This window comes from Canis lupus, chromosome 9 (genome assembly GCF_048164855.1).
Source record: "Canis lupus baileyi chromosome 9, mCanLup2.hap1, whole genome shotgun sequence".
Classification (NCBI taxonomy): Eukaryota; Metazoa; Chordata; class Mammalia; order Carnivora; family Canidae; genus Canis; species Canis lupus.
Genome location: NC_132846.1, coordinates 21,209,920 through 21,230,126, shown reverse-complemented (window position 1 = coordinate 21,230,126; position 20,207 = coordinate 21,209,920). Strand labels below are relative to the sequence as shown.

The 20,207-nt window shown below is 33.3% G+C and overlaps 2 long non-coding RNA genes across 5 annotated transcripts in view; one reads left to right on the top strand and one right to left on the bottom strand.

Annotated features, from left to right (window-relative positions):
• The window catches only part of LOC140639881 (uncharacterized), a 148,452-nt gene that overhangs the window by 89,837 nt on the left and 38,408 nt on the right, over positions 1-20,207 (bottom strand). For both annotated transcript variants that reach the window (XR_012036532.1, XR_012036533.1), the window contains one exon: positions 14,710-14,810. This is a non-coding gene — a long non-coding RNA (uncharacterized lncRNA). The remainder of the gene's footprint in view (positions 1-14,709; positions 14,811-20,207) is intronic.
• LOC140639883 (uncharacterized) overlaps positions 1-20,207 on the top strand; it is a 56,377-nt gene that overhangs the window by 29,113 nt on the left and 7,057 nt on the right. The window lies entirely within an intron of this gene.

Genomic DNA, 20,207 nt, shown 5'->3' with positions numbered 1-20,207 from the left:
GAAAAAAAAGAAAAAAGAAAAAAAAAACCTATGCTCAAGGAACAGCAGAGAGGTTAAATGACTGGCAGGAAAGTGAAAATCAAAGCCCAGAACTTTCCCAAAATATTTTTAGAACTACTATTAAAGTCCCCAAAACACGAATTAAGGTTTTTTTAGCTATTATGTTTCCTGAGAAGATTCTTCCATCTATGTCTGATTTTGCACATACTAATTATTCTGGTACTAATGTTAAGCTTTCTGAATCTCATGGTATTCATTCAATTTTTCTAGGATCAACTCAGTGACCTATTTTATGTGAAGTCCCTTTCAAGGTGATTGTTGTGCATGCCCATATACATTTGTACATACCTCAGTTAGATTATTTATTCAACATTAGATTTCGATATCTGTCTCGTGAGACTACATTCCTTCACAATAGGCTATCTTATCCATGTGGCAATGCTTTGGTTGATAAATGTGCTGTAAATAGTCAAATATGAAATATTGCTTAGTAAATCAAATGAAATAACGAGGAAATACATTCCCAATGAATGTATCCACACTGTCAAACTGCAGATATATAGTTTTAGATTTAACCAGAAGAAACATGTTATATTGAGGAAGAACAAAAAAGCATATACTCACTTCCAGAAGTGTGGAACCCAGAAGTAAGCAAAATGAGATTTTTAAAAGAATTGGATCTTACAAAAATGTTACAAAGATCCATGTGATAAATCCATTTAGTGAATTCATTATAATTTTAGGGCAAAAGAGTATCAAATTTCTTTAGATGAAAAGGAAGTGTTGGGTTCTAATAAGCAGAGGTGGATTGGGGGGTGAGAAACTGATAATAGCTAAGGGAGAAAATAGAAAATGCATGACCTACAGAGTGCAATTATGTCACTTTTTTGGCTGCCCAAGATTGGTGGTAGGTAGGGCAGGGCAACATCTATGCCTGCAGAACTCCTAGAAAATGAGATATTAGACCTCTCTTCTCCTTTCCAGCAATCCTAAGGTTTTCGTCCTAAACTTTGAAAAAACAGAGATCCACCTGGAGATTTTTTTTTTTTTTATTTACTTATCCATGAGAGACATCAAGAGAGAGAGGCAGAGATCCAGGCAAAGGGAGAAGCAGGTCCCCTGCAAGAAGCCCAATGTGGGACTTGATCCTAGATCCTGGATTCATGCCCTGACCAGAGCGTAGACGCTCAACCTCTGAGCCATCCAGGCATCCCCCATCTGGAGATTTTTGAATCAAAAATGAAATCATCCAAAGAAATAAGGATCAGTTTAAAATCAATGTGCTTGAGTTGTATGTCCTTCTATTCTCCTGAGTTAGTCACCACATTTCTACTTCCTGTCTTCCATTTATTGAAATTTTACTGCACTCTTACCAATCGTATACTTCTGTGTAATAGATTAATATATTTTATTACATTTTGTTGGGGGTACTGGTAGACAAAGGAGATAAATATGTATGGAAATCAACTATGATTTAACTCTCTATTATTTGAAACTTTTATTCTGATTATACCACTTAAGTATGCCCAATTAACAGTAGAAACTCATTGTGAGATTTAAATATTACAAATGGATTTAAATATTTTACTTAAACTACTGATATCATAAATTTTATACTGTTTATATAATGTTTCATTAAATTAGACATTAGAATGACTATCATTATACATAAAAGTTTTCTTATAAAAATATATAATATACTGTATATTTAAACAAAAAGGAAGTTACCAGGAGGGCATACATAGTTGAATTTTGATACAAATTGCCAAATCCCTTCTGAAGAATTTTGTAATTTCCATTGGTATCCTAAAAAAGTGCTGCTGAAAAAAAAAAAAAAAGTGCAGCTGTGGTTAGTCATGTAATGTAATACTATAAAACTCCAGTGAAGCCATTCCCATTATAATCTATACCAATGGCATCCCCTGGAAATAGAAGATTCTCATAGAATTCTTTATCTGATCAATTTGTGAGGGGAACACCAAAATGGAGGATCTCTCTCTAAATAAATAATCAAATGTCACAGAATCATTTCTTAAATATTTTCTTGCCTAATAGAAATTGGTCTTTTTATATGTAACTTACAAGAAAAAAGTAAGATGTTTCCTGAGTAGGCAAGCAAGGTGATCCCCAAAGATGCCTGTGACTTAATCCCCAGGAATATATTATTTTACATGGCGAAAGGGATTTTTGGTCATCCAGTTAAAAATCTTGAGGAGAGCATCATGGACTGTTCAGGTGGGCCTAGTGTAATCACAAAAATCCTAATAAGAGGTAGGTGGATGAGTCAGAGAAAGCTATAAATATAGTGGATGGGGATTGAAAAAGGTTACACCACTAGCTTTGGAAGTAGAAGCCATGAGTCAAGGATTACAGGCAACCGGTAGAAACTAGAGGAGGCAAGATGAAGATTCTCTCCTAGATCCTCCAGAAGGAATGCAACCCAGGCAACCCATTCTAGACTTCTTAGCTGTAGAACAGTACAAAAGTTGTTTTAAGCCACTCAATCAATGACCATTTGTTACAGCCACAATAGGAAACTGATACAGTGTATGACTAATTCTATTCTATTAACTGGTACTGCCTAACTGCTCTGAAGGCACACTATACTCCAATCACAGGCAATTAGTATAACAAATGTTAATTGCTATTCCCTTTTCAATGTGACCAATATCAAGCAAAATTTTAAGCCTTTTTTTTCTTTTAGTTTTGTTTCAAGTTTTTATTTAAATTCCACTTGTTAACATAGAATTTAATAATTCATCACTTACAGATAATACCCATTGCTCATCACAAGTGCCCTTATTACCCAACAACCTTTTAACACATCCCCCCCAATCAACCCTCTGTTCTCTATAGTTAAGAGTGTTAAGCCTTTTGAAGCAAGATTTTCTCCATTCAATATTTTACTTTCAAAGCCTAGTAAAATTTACATTGTAGGCAATGACTATTGTGTGAAATGATAGGTTTTTTTTTTATCGATGCTATGAAGGTTTTTCATAATTTTATTTCAAAATTTTAGTATTCATTTTGAAGTATTAATGATGTGTACCATTTGAAACATTTTCCAAATAAGTGATCACTATAGAAGATTTATAGACAAACATTTCAAAGATTTTGTATATATTCTAAGTTTTGTCATTAGGGCAAATAAGACCATCATAACGCTTTGCAATTACAAGGTACATTTGTGGCTTTCCCAATGTTTTCATTGATTTTTAAGTGAGGGAGACTATAAACAACAAACTCATGTGAACTTTTCCTGCATGTACTACTGGACCGATTTCTCTTGCTCTTTCATTACTAAGAATAATAACGTTATTATTCTCCCTTGGCAATGTTATTGTGTACTGTTTTGTTGTGTTTTGCTTTGAGTTTCTCTTGCACAGAAGTAATCTCTAAGTGATCATATTCCATTTCCCTTTATTCACCATGAAAGATTCTATTCAATCTACAACTCAACCATAGAAACTATGTAGGATTTAATCATTTGTAGGATTACAAATGTAGGGTCACATTTTCAAGAATTTATGTTTTATATTAAACTACACGTGTTAGTCAAGTGAAGTCATTTGTTGTACAAAACAGACTATAAAACAAATTCCAAATTGACTATTACTGAAAAAAAAAAAAGCAAAGCCTGTGATATCTACAGTTTGTCTTTATCAGATACCTTATTTTGATAGCTGAACATTTCTAGGTATGTATGACCTTTTACTTACAGAATAGAATCATCTGTATGAATGTATTAAACACTTATATGCCTTATTGGTGTTTTAATCATTGTTTTAGAATTTTTTGTATTTTTAAACTAATAATGAAAACAATGGGGCTATTCATAGCATTTGTAGGTAAACTCCTTTATGAATATTCATTCCTACTGCAAAATGTTTTTATATTCAAAATTTATTTTCAAGTTTAAATGTTGTCAAATTTCAAATATGAGCTCAGAGAGTGGAGGAATGAGGACCACTTTATTCAAGAATTTACTGAGCTCAGATCATACACCAATGATTGTCCACAAATTATTCAGATAAAATAACTGTCACTGTCAGAAAATTCACAGAGTACATAAGAATTGTGGTGATCCATGTCACTGATAAAGCATATTAGAATACGGTTCTAACCCAGGACCAGCAGTAGGGCAAGAAGTTTATAGGAAGATTTTCCTTGAATCCATCCTGTTCACATTTATATTTGTCATTTGTATTCTCCACAGTAAAAGAGTTTATTAACTGATAGTAAAGTTATATTGTAATATGTTTTCTGAAATGAAGTTTAAATAAGAGATTTTATAAATAGAAGAGTGTTTATAGTTGTAAGAAGCTGAATGCTTGGGATCCCTGGGTGGCGCAGCGGTTTGGCGCCTGCCTTTGGCCCGAGGCATGATCCTGGAGACCCGGGATCGAATCCCACGTCGGGCTCCCGATGCATGGAGCCTGCTTCTCCCTCTGCCTGTGTCTCTGCCTCTCTGTCTCCCTCTGTGTGACTATCATGAATAAATAAATAAAATCTTAAAAAAAAAAAAAAAAGAAGCTGAATGCTTAAAAATTGTTTTATTCATAATTGTTTTATATAGAATGATTTGCCAATATCAGTCATGATATTTTTAACATGCTTATTTTTGGAATTAAACCAGAGAATAGCTATCATAGAAGCTTTACAAATGTGGTAGTTTGGATCAGGGTACTGCAATACTCTGATTAAGGTTACACAAAAATTACATTTATTTACGGGATCTATGTTGATCCATTAGTACCATTCTTAATGCTAGGGCTGTTTTTTTTTTTTTTCCAATTTTGTTTACAATTCCCAAGTATATATCTATACCTAAGTTGTTGTTCCTTGAGGAATATATATGTTACATATCCATCTAATATATTAAATATTACATATACATGTAATATAGTATATACATATTATAGATCTAAACCTCTCCAGTTGAAAATAGTGTCAGAAACTTGTGTAAAACTGAATTCTCCTTCCCCCCCCACCATATCTGAGCCATCTACAATCTTTCCTGACTCCATTACCGATGAATTCTTTCACTTGTTTAGTCCAAAATTTGAGTCAACCTTAAGATCTCTCTTATCTCAAACCTTGCATTCTTTCTACCAGGAAGTCATGGAGACTATATTCAAAATGTATCAATTCAAACACATTTCATAACCCTGGCTCCCCTCATCATAGTTTATCCTCAGTACCACAGCCATAGGGATCCTTAAAAAATTTATATTGGAACACTCCTCTACATACAACCACCCCAACTCTCTAATTCAGTCAAAATAAAAGCTACTTCAAGGCCTTGATATTTCCCCCTACTACCTCTGATAGCATTTCTTACCACTCTTCCAATGTCTCACTATTAGAGCCATAATGGTCTTCTTACATTTCCTGGGACTGGTCAAACATGCTCCCAGCTTGGAGTTTTTGTACCCACTCCAGCTCCACTTGTACCACTCTCCTCACTGATACCCAGATGCCAATTTCCTCACTTCTTTCAAGTCTTTGCTCAAATACCAGCATTTTATTCATCTTATGTAACATTTCATCTACTCCCCCATTCTATTTCCTATATTTTTTAGCACTTTGTTATGTACCATAAAATGTATAATTTAGTTATTTACTGTATGTTTCAAGTAGAATGTAAGCTTCACAAGGGCAAGGGTTCTTGTTTGTTCCTTTAACACAGCCCAGCATCTGGATTATGCCTGGCATAGTTAGGTGTTCTGCCAGGATTAGATGAATTTTAAAAGGTGGATATTGAAATGTTATAGCGTCATATTGGAACACTTCCAAAATAGTGAATGTCTTAATAGAAATAGCATAAAGAATTGTTTTAAGAAAATTTCAGGGATCCCTGGGTGGCGCAGCGGTTTGGTGCCTGCCTTTGGCCCAGGGCGCGATCCTGAAGACCCGGGATCGAATCCCACGTTGGGCTCCCGGTGCATGGAGCCTGCTTCTCCCTCTGCCTGTGTCTCTGCCTCTCTCTCTCTCTCTCTCTCTCTCTGTGTGACTATCATAAATAAATAAAAATTTAAAAAAATTAAAAAAAAAGAAAATTTCATTGAGAAAGTACATTGGAATCAAGTATAGTTTTTTTTTAAACTTAAATATATCAACTACACATGTCTAATAATTCAAAAATTTAACCTTTTATATTCCAGTAAGTGTATTTTGCACATACTTTCTAATATAACGTTTTTCCCTTTTAATAGTACAAAATTACAATGGTATCATTTCTAGTTTATGTCATAAATATAGTTCTATTTATTATTCCATGACAGAGTTTCTCCTTTCCAAATTTCTGTATCCAAATACTGAACTGAGAAAATTCCATCCTGCCTTGGGGTGGGGGAGGTGAGAGAGAAAAAAACAAAACAAAGACTCCCCTTTAGTCCTTTGGATGATATGATCCTTGACCCTGTAGTTTAATGTAGTTTCAATAGCTATGTGGCCAAACTGAAGATAGAAAACCAATTCTCCCTCCTGCTGTTGATGCTCAGGACTATATCACTGAGCATTTGAAAAGACACCTTCTCAAAAACAGCATGGAGTAAACGGCTTTCTAATATGAGAAAAACAACCTTGACTCTGAACATCACTTGGGGGTGAATCTCATTCTCTGAGCTCTTTGCTTCATTTTAAATGTTTTACAGACAGTGCTCTAGATATAATCAAACGCTCTCACATACCTACACACACACCAAATATAGTTTTCTGTAACATTGCCTATAACTTTGCATTTTAAATCCAAGTGCATGAGTCTTAAAAATTGGACACAAATCACCTCTCTCCTCTTCCCCCACCCCTATGTTGTAACCAGAAGTAACTGGATTTAGACTTTGAATTTCTTCATGAATGCAACGTTTGATTTACACTTTGAAGTATATAGTCGTCATGATTGCCAATATAACTGAAATAAACTCTGTACTGCTTTTTGTTGTGATTCTTTCCTCCCCCAAATTCCATCATAATCATGCGATTATGTGTCTCTTCCACATCAACACACATTGCTTTTCATTTGGGTCATTTTATAAGGTATTACTTGCCACCACAAAGTTGTCTGATGATAATATTTGTCAAATTTTCAAAAATCATACTGTCCAGCTGTTTTTAGTTTTTAAAAATAATTTTGCTATGTTCAGTATGAATAGATTATTAAAAGCCACCTGATGAAACTCTACTTACACTAAGAAAAACATGTAATACACAAACCAATTCACTAATTTTAACAAAAAGCAAATATCTTAAACAAGAAAACAATGATAAGTATTAATAAAAAAATTGCATCCAGTATCTGGCTCTAAGATAAATGTTTTAAAAAGATCAGTTTTTTTTTAACATTCTAGCAAAAAAATGTAAAAATGACAATAGAAAATACTCTATTTTCAATAGCAAACAAAATACTCAGGTACTAATTTAACAAATATACAGGGATCTGTATGAAGAATAAAATTTGAGATACAGCAGAATGTCTGAATAAATGTAAAGACACATCATGTTTTTGGATGGGAAAAAATCTAAATTTAAGAACATCAGGTGAGTAAACAATGTTAATAAGAATTTCATTTGAATTACAATAGTTTCTTAGAATTAGATAAAGTAAATATTGAATTCAAGACTTTAACCCACCAAACAGCTTTTAACGTAATAAATATAACAGTGAGAGTCACTTTGTCAATACATCCTAAAAGATCACTTTAATCTCTTTGATAATGGCAAAAGCATAGTAAATGAAACACTGAGAAAAGACACTATTACTTAATGATATTGTTACTCAATAACTATAGGAACAAATAACTGAATACTTCTATCTTATGTCACATAGAAAATTATATTCCAATTTAATTAACAAATTAGATGCCAAAACTGGAATAAGAATCTTGCATGTTAATTTAAAGGACTAAATGTATTACATAAGGATGAATACCTTACTTCTAGATGACAAAGAAGATACAAAATGAATATATGTAAATATTCTTTTAAAATATGAATAGCTGTGGAAAATAATGTTAATATACAATTTCTGCATCTAGAAAGTATTTTTAAAATAGGTAAGAGAAAAAGTAATTTCTATAGTAGTTGAGTACAGCAAAAGCCTTCAATAGATGAAAACATACTATGGATAGAAGAACAAAATTCAAATGATTAAATTTATGAATATGTTCAATCTAATAGGGACATACATATTAAAAGTGAATTAGCAATTTATGTCTATCAGACTGGCAAAAATTTTAAATAGATATGTAACCATTTGTTTGAAATGCAGATGAATTTTGTACATCACTGATAGAAATGTAAAGTGTCAAAGTTTCTTTAAGACTATCAGAAAATACCTATTAAAATTTAAAATTCTTAAACCCTAAAACAGAGCCATTTCACTTCTGAGCAATGATAGCATGGGAATAAAATGTCAATTCCTAAGGACATACATAGAATAGAATGTTTATTATAGCACTAATCTTAGAGGACAAGAACAGGAAACAATTGTTGACTGGCTGTGCTGAAATCCATCCAATGAATGAACTACAATATATTCATGTAAAAGACTCCATTGAGTTTATAGATGTAATTTGTCCAGTAGTGTATGTCGATAAAAGATGCATAAAGTATGTTAAAATTATGCCCCCTTTACCACATGCCTAGACCAGTGATTCTCGAGACCAGCAAGATTAGCATCAACTGGAACTTGTTAAAAATGAAAATTCTTGGGCACTACCTCAGCTCTAGTAAATCAGAACATGTAGGAAAATGATTGAGTAATCAAAGTGTGTTGTTCCAAGCTTTCCTAGTTAAATTTCCTGTTGAAATTTAAGAAATGTTGGCTTACAACAAGGCATTTAGTAATTATGTATGGAAAATAAGAGCATATGAATGATTTTAAGTATTAAGTAAAAATTTAAAACATATGTAACATAATACAAATGAGATTATGAAAATAATAAAGTAAAATTATACAAACATAAAATCATTAGTTTTAAATTAATAGAGATGAATAACAACACCATAGGTTTATTTTGCTTATTTGTGTCTCCTTTAAAATATATATATATATATTATTTATTTATTTGAGCAAGAGCAAAAGAGAGTGAGTGACATGAGCAGGTGGGAGGAGCAAAGGGAGAATGCTCAGCAGACTCCATGCTGAGCACGGAGCCTGACACGGGGTGCTGGATCTTCAGATCACAACCAGAGCCAAAATCAAGGGTCCAAGGCTTAACTGATGGATCCACTTGAGTGCCCTGTTTCTCTCTCATTAGCCATTGGGAATTCTGAGAAAAAAACCTGTGTACCTGAAAGGTGATTAGGCCCAACTTGAACAGATAAGAATAGTTCAAGTTGGCTCAGTCTCTTGCCCTTGTTTTTTTTCTGAAAAGGATAAAAGCTATGTGCTTCAGCACTGAGTATGAAAAATTAGCAAAGCCCTGTTCACAGTCCTTCTCATAAGCTGGCATTTGAGAGGCTGTCTTTAGTGAGAATGCTGAAGAACTGGAAAAGAATACCTGCATAAGCATTCTTGAAGCCTGAATTCGGATGAACGAAATCGAGTAAAAATCTAGATTCAATGAGACTTCTATGATTTACATGCCTCTCCCTGAAGCACCGGAGTTCCATTTTGATAAAATTAGTTGAATCTCAAGTTAATCAAGCAAGTCAATTACAAGATTATAGGACCAATTGATCTGATCCATCCTTGGGAAGTAGAATGAATTTTATAAATAAGGAAATGATAAAATGTTTGAGTTTTGACACACAGCCCTTGGAGTTCAGTGTTTCTCTTAACCAGTATATCTTTACTAAATGATACAGTAGCATGTGATTAATTTTTTCTTAATGTTATAATGATTTTATACATTATAAACATGGTACAGAATTTTATGTCTAAGATAGGCCTTGAGAATAAAACAGTTTAAACGAGAATCTGTGTGCCAGAATTTGAGCCCATATTTGTCTATCTCTCAGTAACAAGCAGGCACTGTAAATTGTAAACAAAATGATTTTGGCTCTAAAAATAATTATAAATGATAATGATGTATAATTTATTTATAATATCTTAATGAAATATTTTTATCATTCTTTGCAAAATACCAAAAAAAAAAATCATCCAGTTTAGTTAATAAGAGTGAGAAAACTGCAGCCTCTATGTGTTTGATTTTGTAAGGATTTTCCATACCCTTAGATTAGACTTAATGTTTTCAAAGCTTCCCACTTCACTGCATTGTGGGTGCTCTACTTGATCACACCAACCAGCACTCCTTCAATTTGTCACATTTCCAACAAAAATAACCTTCACATCCCAAAGGTACACACTCCATTTCAGAGTAACAAGGTCTAGAGATATTTGAGAAAATTGTTTCATTGTGAGTAGCATCACAAGCTTTTCCCTTCTATTTCTAATGGGAAATATATCTTAAAATATCTTTTATAAAGAGTATTTTTACTACTATCTAACATTTATTTCTGACAAATCCCTTTTCTTCTTCACCACACATATAATTTCTGCATGTCTAACCATTCAGTGACCAATTTTTAAATTCCCTATGTAAAAATGTCCCTTCAGCCAAGAGAAGTTGGCTGTGGAGACAGTAGGCCCTCAGGCAATTTCAGGATAACACAAAGGTACTGATTTTGTTTCTTTCCAAAAGGCTTTCCTGCCAATTTGGATAGACTGAATATTATAGGATGCCAGGCCTTGCTAGATTATTTGGAAGTTGATATCTGTCACAGAATGTATTCATTTCAGTTTTTCTTATTAAATAAATTTAATTGAGCTACTTGCAATCAATTTTAACACTAATAGAAATGCAATACAAATCATTTGCTATAAATTCAAATGAGTTGTCAACAAAACCTAAGCACTTATCTTAAATAGATTATATATATATTCCCAAGAGTTAATATAGTCATCGTACTTTCAAAAAATAACAATAGCTATACCAGCTGTGAAATACTTGAATTTATTCATGGGAGATTACTTCATCTGTGTCAGCACCATCATGGGAAATTTATACATCTTGTTACTTCATGGACTACACACACACACACACACACATACACACACACACATTTACTATACAAACAACCACCCTACACCACTCTCACCCAAAGACATACTAGATGCATTGTTTTAAACCGTTTGTGGGAAGGATGTTGCTTAGGTCAGCCAAGTAAATCTCTCCAAAAACTAACTAAAAGTGGGTTTCACTTTCTAAATAATAAGAAAAATATTGAAAATAAAATCCAAAATAAAAATATTGTACTTTAAATTGATTTTTCAAAAAATGATCTAACTTGTTAGATATGATTTTAAAACATAAACATTTTTAAAATAAATAAATACAAAGAAGTGAGTAAGAACAATTGGTACAACATAATTGGCAAGCATATGACCACATTAAAAATATTTGTGGAGCAAAGCAACAATGTTTTTGTAGCTTTTAGCCTTAGCAAACATTTATTTCACATTTCTGTTAAGTGCCTATGCCTGGGGACACCTCCAATAATCAAGACTCACAGGTTTCCTCCCTTCATTAATCTTATAGTCTAGTAGGAAAGGGAGAACTACAGAATTTTTTTCTAAATATTCTTTTAGGGAAAGCATATGGTGCAAGTAAAAAGGGAAAAATAAAGAATTAAAACAAAAAATCAAACATGTTCATATCATTTTAAAAATAAATTTGACCTCAAACCATAAAGCTCCTAGGAAAAAACATAGGCAGTAAGCTCCTTGTCATAAGTCTTAGCAATGAGTTTTTGGATTTGACTCCAAAAACAAAGATAGCAAAAACAACTAAATAAGTGGGACTACATCAAACTAAAGTCTTCTACAAATCAAAGGAAACTTTAACAAAACGAAAAGGCAACCTACTGAATGGGAGAAAATATTTGCAAATCATATATCTGATGAGGGATTAACCCAAAATATATAAAAAACATACAACTCAATAGCAAAAACCAAACAAACAACAAGCAAAAGATCTGAATGGTTATTTTTCCAAAGAAGATATACAGATGGACAACAGGTACATGAAAACGTGCTCAGCATCACTAATCATCAAGGAAATGCGAATTAAAACCACAATGAGGGGATCCCTGGGTGGCGCAGCGGTTTGGCGCCTGCCTTTGGCCCAGGGCGCGATCCTGGAGACCTGGGATCGAGTCCCACGTCGGGCTCCCGGTGCATGGAGCCTGCTTCTCCCTCTGCCTGTGTATCTGCCTCTCTCTCTCTCTCTCACTGTGTGCTTATCATAAATAAATAAATAAATAAATAAATAAATAAATAAATAAATAAAAAATAAAAAACCACAATGAGATATCACCTCACACCTGTTAGAATGGGTCTTGCGAAAAAGTTAAACACGTGTTTGTGAGGTTATGGGGAAAAGGGAACCATCATGCGCTGTTGAGTATGTAAATCGGAACAGCTAATATGGAAAACAACATCCTCAAACAATTTTTTATCCTCATAAAGTTAAAAGCTGAACTCCATATGATCCAGCAATTCCAATACTAGGAATCTATCCAAAGAAAACAAAAACACTAATTTAAAAATATATGTTTATCCTTGGGCTCATTATTTACAATTTCCAAGGCATGACACAACCTAAATGTTCATAGGTGGATGAAAGGATAAAGAAAATGTAATATACATATATATATATACACATATATATACACACATATATATAGATGCACACACACCCATATACATACATGTATATACACACATGTATAACATATATATATAGTGCCAATTTTTTATTTAAACTTGAAAGTATGGGATGCTTGAGTGGCTCAATGGTTGAGCATCTGCCTTTGGCTCAGGGCATGATCCCAAAGATCTGAGATTGAGTCCCACATAGGGCTCCCTGCATGGAGCCTGCTTCTCCTTACTCTATGTTTCTGCCCCTCTCTGTGTGTCTCTCGTGAATAAATTAAATCTTTTTTTAAAAAGACACTTGAAAGCATTATGCTAAGTGAAATAATAACAGAGACAGATAAATAACATATAATGTCACTTACATGTAAATTCTAAAAACCCCACACAAATACAAAACAAAACCTCACACAAATACAAAACCAAAACACGTCAAGCAGTTTATAGATACAGAGAACAGATTAGCAATTGCCAGAGGCAGGAGGGTGAAGAGGCTCAAAAGGAATAAATTTCCACTTATAAAATGAAAAAGTCATGGGAGTGTGATGTAAAGAATGATGTCTGCCTATGGTTAATAATGTTGTATTACATATTTGAAAGTCAGACAGTAGATCTTAAAAGTTTTTATCACGAAGAAAAAATCTATGGGGACATCTGGGTGGCTCAGTCGGGTAAGTGAAGTGTCTGACTCTTGATTTTTGCTCAGGTCATGATTTCAGTATCATGAGATCCAGCCCCAAATTGGGCTCTGTGCTGGGCACAGAGCCTGCTTGAGATTCTCTCTCTCCCTCTCTCTCTGCTTCCTCATCCTGCTATCTCTCTCTTTAAAAAAAAAAAAAAAAAAAAAAAAAAAAAGGATGTAATTAAAATATCAGGTCATTTCTACAATAAATCTATATAAATCTGTTGTCATGGTTTAAAAGGAAATAAAAATTTTCCCTAAGAAAATAAAAGAAAGAATGAAACAAAATAAATAATGTTAAACATTATTTGTTTCTTACATCTGTAAAGTATACAAATACATTTTAAGTGATTCAGGGCCAAAGTGACCATACATACAACTCCTCACAAATTCATATAGTCATTAAAGCAAGCTACAACTAGAAAAATTATGAAACCATAATTTTCCCAAACCATTTCATTTCTGAGGAAAATATTTTTATAAGAGTGTATTAATGTCAATAAAATAAGAAACGGCATAAAACATAAATTATCTTTATTTGTTTCATTTGAGTCAAGCTACTTAGGTTTTCAGTGAATAGCTGATGTGAGAAAATGTTCCCACAAATCCTAGCTCAAATGATGGTAGCTAGCTTTCTTTTACCCAGGAATACAGAGAAATTATCATGAGAAAAAAGTTCAGGAATCTACAGTGGTACGGGAATAATACTGAAAAGCTTCTGTGAATAATGCCTATTTCTTTTCAAGAAGCATACAGAAAAGTGAACAGAAAATCAAGCAGTAATAGGAGTGAAGACAGATAAGGTTCCCAGCTGTACTATTAAGGGTTTGAGAAAAGATCAAGTTACCTGTAAAATGCATTTTCTGTATTTCACTCCCTTACTAATCTATAAAATAATCTAGAGGGTATTATGAAATAAATGTAAATAAAAAACATGTAAAAATATTTAGAACAATAGATGATATAAAATAATGGTCATTTATGGATCATTGCGTGTAACTATCAGCATTCACCAACTCCCTCGTTTTCATCCTCCCTATCAAAAATCTAGCTTTAGGGGCACCTGGGTGGCACATTTCATTAAGTGTCCACCTCTTGCTTTTGGCTCAGGTCTTGTTCTCAGGGTCATGAGATTGGGCCCCCTGACAGGCTCTATGCCCTTCAGTGGGCTCCACACTCAGCACAGAGTCTACTTAGGACTTTCTCTTTCTCTCCCTCTTCCTCTACCCCTCTCCATATTTGTGCTTATTCATGTGCGTGCTCTCTCTCTTTATCTCTCTCTCTCTCTCTCTCTCTCAAATATATAAATCTTTCTTAAAAAAAGAAAGAAATTTTACTTTAATAGAGTGGCCCACACTTCACTCCTTACCTTTGACCATTTGTTTTCAAGTTGACCAGTTCCATCCTTAACCTCATGGGAGATTTCTGACCCAAAGTGATCATGGAGCTCCCCATCAATGACTGGAATAGCTAGAAATGAAGAATAAAATTCTGGTTAGTAAAAATAAATAAATAAATAAATATAATAAATAAATAAAATTCTGGTTAGTGATGTTAGTGTATTTCTAGGAAAAACTTATTCAGTCTTAAAAGGGAAACATTGGAAATGTCTGCCTCTGAACAGTGTTAATTCAGTAGGAAATGCCTATATTTTTTGAGTAGTATTGTTGCAAACACAGGGGGATATATATCTTGTGATGGAGTTTTATTGCAGTTGCCAAAATGGACAAATGGAAAGACCTTGGGACTTTAATGACATAATTGATCATACTATCTTCTACTTTAAGTTGTGTAAAATAACACATTTCCTATTTGTTTAAGACTGTATGAAATGGAATATAATCTTGCCAACCTAAATCCACAAAACTCTGAAGTGACATATTATATTATCAAAAATATACACAATACATGTGAAAATTAGCCTATATCCATGTGTAATTAATGCATTTTATGGCCTTCACTTAAAGAAATCATGTAAACATCGTACTGAGATTTGCATTAGCCTGAATCCTTAAAACAGTAGTATACTAAAACTATTTAAAAATATCTATGTGTGTTAAGTAGGTTTGGTTTATAATAATGAAGACTATTATTTGAAAATCCAAAATCCCTATTGGAAATCATTCATTCTCACCTATAAACAGCATAAATATTAATTTTTTTTCTGTGTTTTCAAACAGTGAATTATTTCCATTGAACATAATCTACTTGAAAAGGACAGCATTCAGAACTTCTGATGGAGAACATGACTGGATCTAAACTGTGCAATATATGGTTTGGCTTATAACTAAACAAACAGATCACTAGGTCTAATGGCAAGAATATAAACCGTACTAGGGATAACCTAAAACCATGGAAATAACAAGCCTAATGAAACAAAGCAGTGAGGCAAAAACAGTTAAATGTGTTTTACTGTTGTTTTGGGTTCCATTTTATAGAGTTCTCTACAATGATTGCAAACTATTCCTTCTTTATCATTGCATTAACTGACACTCAGTTTTCCTTTGTGACACTCTTTTTGAGACTACTCCTCCAACACTTCACATTCTTCAGGATCAGATAATGCATCAGTGTCTTCCTCACTTCCGTGTCACTTCTACATGATTACTTCTCTAAGCTTTGAGAAACCTCTGCTTTAAGATTCTACTTCCAGCTAAGATAATGTAGCTTGCAGCAAGCCAAAGGTTTGGGACTGTAGGGGAACTTTTGCAATTTGATAAACAACAGCTACCAATAACTTACTGAATTTACTCCAGCCCCCCCGCCCCGCCCCCCGCCCAGTACTACAAGACATAGCAATTTTGTTGGAAACTAAAAACAAGCAGAAAACAAGAGGCAACAACAAAAAAACAAGAACTAGAAAAAAAAAAAAAAAAAACAGAAAACAACTGGAAAAGCTATGATAAAAATAATTGTAAATGAATTTCTGATTATATGGGAGAGTCTTTGAGGCTGCCAAAAATTGAGAAGACAAAATCTTAAAGAAGAGGGAGTCATGAATCAGTGAGTCAATTTTCAGCCATTTGATTTTTTTCCTTGAAGCATTCACCAAATCTGGACATAAGAGTCTGAGGATCTAGGGAGTGAACCCAGGAAGAGGGACTATACTAAGAGACAGAGAAAACAGCTTTGGCAGTATTGCAGGACTAAGGAGACAAAAATGTGAGACTGGAAGTGTCAGAATCATGGTGGAAAAGGAAAAAAAAAAAAAGAAAGAAAGAAAGAAAGAAAAACCTAAGCCCAAAGCTCATCTGATTGTCCCTTCAAAGTTTCTGCTGAGTTCTGAAACTGTATGATCGACCAAGCCAAGAAGCCAAACAAAAAGCTTTAGAAGAGCAAAGTAATGGTGGCCTAGGTGGCTCAGTCAGTTTTGTGTCAGATTCTTGGTTTCAGCTCAGGTAATGATTTCAGGAGTGGGATCCCGCCCCACTTCTGGCTCCACATTCAACATGGAATCTGCTTGAGATCCTCTCTCCCTTTGCCCCTTCCATTGATCATGCAAGCATACACACTCACTCTCTCTCAAATAAATAAATCTTTATTTAAAAAAAACAGAGAGAGAGAAGATAAAAGTAAAAATGCTGCAAGTCTTTTGGTACTGAGGGGCAGGGGCAAGAGAGAGAAGGGAAACAAGGAATAGAGCTCAGTATGTTTTTCTACATATACCTTATCAAATTAATCGAATTGTAAAACTTGCCCTATACAAATCTAGATATCTGAGAATTTTTATAATGAATAAATGTTGAATTTTGTCAAATGCTTTCTTTGCATGGATTGACATAATCATATGATTTTTCTTCTTTCACTTGTTAATATGGCAGATTTTTAAATTTTGAACCAGCCTTGCATCTCTGTAATGAAATCCATTTGGTCATGGCATATCACTACTTTTTATATTATCATACAATATATGATAATATATTTTACTTATCAGGTTCAGTAGTTTATATTTTGAGGAATTTTGCACTGTACTATTCAAGAACATCTATCTGTAGTTTTCTCTTTTGTACTGTTTTGTTTTTCTGGTTTGGGTATCAGGGAAATTATGGCCTCATAAAATGATTTGACATTGGTTCCCTTCTCTTGGATTTCCTGGAAGAGATTGTGGAGATTTGGCATTAATTCTTCTTTAAATATCTTGTAGAATTACTCAGTGAGGGCAGCCCTGGTGGCCCAGCGGTTTAGCACCGCCTTCAGCCCAGGGCCTGATCCTGGAGTCCCAGGATCAAGTCCCATGTCAGGCTCCCTGAATGGAGCCTGCTTCTGCCTGTGTCTCTGTCTCTGTCTCTCTCTCTGTCTCTGTCTCTCTCTCTCTCTCTCTGTCTATCATGAATAAATAAATAAAATCTTAAAAAAAAAAAAACATACACAACAGAAAATATGTTTAAAAATTTGTAAAAAAAAAAAGAAAATATCCCAACCTGGAGATTTCTTTAAGCTTTTAATTATGACTAACTTCTTTAATGGTTACAGCACTATTCAAAGTATCTTTTTCATAGTGGGTAAATTATGGTAGTTTGTGCTTCTGAACAAAATTATCTATCTCATCTAAATTGACAAATTATGTTTGTAGAGATATTTTAAATATTCAGCCATTCACTTTTTCATGTCTGCAGGGGCTGTAATGATGTCATATGTCTCATGCCTTATGTTGGTGCTCTGTGTCTTCCATTTCTTGACTTGTCAATCTTGCTAGAAATCTACTAATTTTATTGATACCTTTAAAGAACCATATGTTTGTTTCACTCATTTTTTTCTATTTTCCTTTTTTTATTTCTTTTAATAGGTTTATACCATTTATAATTCTCTTGCTCTTCTTTTTCTACATTCTTGAGATGAGAGCTTACATTATAGATTTTAGACATTTCTTCTTTATAATATATAGATTTAGTGCTATAAATTTTCCTCTTAGCCAATAGAGAGAAAGCAGGCAAGAGTTACTTCACTTTTTAGAAAGATTTTTAGAGTAACTCTTTCAACATATAAACATCAACATTCTAACTCTAAAACTACTGTTGTATTTTAGAAATAAAATAGAACTTTGAAATAGTTTAGCTGATGCAATTGCCATTTAAGCACACTCAATATATTGAAATATGAAAGGTCTACTATATTCAGAGCACTCTTGGACATATAAAAGTGAATAATTGTTTCTGCCTTTAAGAGACTATATTAGCTCCTGTTTGTTCACCTCAAAACTACATTCATCCATTTCTCTACCTATTTCTGTATTAACATTAGTCACACATAAAAATCTACAATAGCTTTCTAATGGGTTCCACTGCTTCCCTATAGTCCCATGTAGCAGCGAGAGTGTCCTCAAAATAAAGGAAGGGGGGATGAAGTTGGCTTATGTCGCTTCCGCTTCCCTCCTTTCATCTTGTCAATGACTTCATGCGTTTAAAATAAAAACCAATCGTCTATCAAACTAATGAGGCACCCATAAGGTGGATCTTTCCTTTCTCTTAGAATTAATTTCTTAACATCATCTCCTCCTTTTCACTTCTCCCACATGGAAAGTCCTTTCATTTTAAAACATCCTTTAAATCTGTTGTTCCCTCTGTGTGGGAACACTCTGACCTCTGGTATTTGCTTTCCTGGCAACTTCTTTCATCCAGGGCTCATCTCACCTCAAATGCTTTCTCTTTAGAGAGGCCTTCCATGACCATTTAATCCAATATGACCTTTAAGTTATATCCTACAATACACAATATTTGTTGTATTTATAATAGTTAACAATATTTTAAATCATTTAGTTCATCAGTGTTAAATTTCTTAAGTTCTCTTTCCTCCATTTACCATTTCTTTCTCAGTGCTATATTTTAAGCACATATAGCAGTTCCTGGTGCAAGATTAATACTTATTAAATATTAAGTTAAAATATGTGTAATAGAGAGCCTACTCAAAATATTATAACGTGAGGCAAAATGATATAAGTAATGTAAATGCAGAAGTATTATTAAAAAACAAGTAAGGACTATTGGTTAGGGGTATGGACTTGGAGTCAGACTGCCTGAACTTAGAATTCTAATGCTATCACTATTAGCTGTGACTCTGAACAGATTAATGAATTTTCCTGTGACTTTATTTCCTCATCTGTGAAAGTGGCATATTGATAGTAATTATCTCATAGAGTTTTGAGAAATAAGTGCAGTTTTACATATGAAACACAAAGGACAGTGACTGGAATTAATAAGACCTCTATAAATATCAGATATTATTAACATTAAATTGTTGTATTTATTATTATCATTGTCATTAATATTATGAAATAATGGAGGGATCTTTGGGATTGAGTAAATCGGAGTTTCACAGAAGTTTTGGAAATTGAAGATAGTCTGAAAGTTTGGTAGGAGCATTGTGGTCATAAAAGGAAATAAAAATGAATAAATAAACGAATGAATTATATTATATATAATATGTATATATCCATATATATATTTGTAGGTTATATGTATGCATATATACATGTATCTATTTATTTACCTATTTATCTATCATATATGACAGAATACAAAATACTATACAAAGTAAAGCATTTCAATCAATTCAATTTTGCTTAGGTAAATTCTAAGAAAAGAAAATGAAAGAAGTATACTCATAGATTGTAATTAGTCCATCTGCTATCCAGGAAGAGGAGAGAATCAGAAGACAGGCAGTTAGTCTACTAAAATCTTTCCTGTTAAGATTCCTATGGAATCTTAAGCAAGTAACTCAGGCACTAAGATGCTTACTTTCATTATTGATGAAATTAAATAAATAAATAAAATAAAGTAAAGTAAAATAGCACTAACAAAATACACCTTATGGGATTACTGTGGATATAAGACATTGTATAGGTTAAAAAAAAAAAAAATCAGTGGATGA